A 240-nucleotide genomic window follows, 5' to 3' on the forward strand; every position below is an offset into this window, starting at 1 on the left:
AGCAGCAAGTGAAAAGGGTTTAGGGTTTTAGTTTCAAGAATGACACAAAAAAAAAGAAACACATATCGCAACCCTAAACCCTAAACCCTAAACCCTAAAACTCATCGCCAAGCAACGAAACCTGCAGCATACAATTCCTTCTTCTGTGCCTCTCTTGCGCTACTAAGGATCTATATATATAAATATATATATATATATATATATATATATATATATATATATATATATATATATATATAT

The 240-nt window shown here is 29.6% G+C and overlaps 1 protein-coding gene across 1 annotated transcript in view; it reads right to left on the bottom strand.

Annotated features, from left to right (window-relative positions):
* The window catches only part of EMH_0062600 (grb10 interacting GYF protein, putative), a gene marked incomplete at both ends in the record, with an annotated part of 4,025 nt that overhangs the window by 1,180 nt on the left and 2,605 nt on the right, over positions 1-240 (bottom strand). The gene's annotated exons all lie outside the window — the stretch shown is intronic.

Source organism: Eimeria mitis, genomic scaffold, assembly GCF_000499745.2.
Source record: "Eimeria mitis Houghton genomic scaffold, Emh_scaff3143, whole genome shotgun sequence".
NCBI lineage: Eukaryota > Apicomplexa > Conoidasida > Eucoccidiorida > Eimeriidae > Eimeria > Eimeria mitis.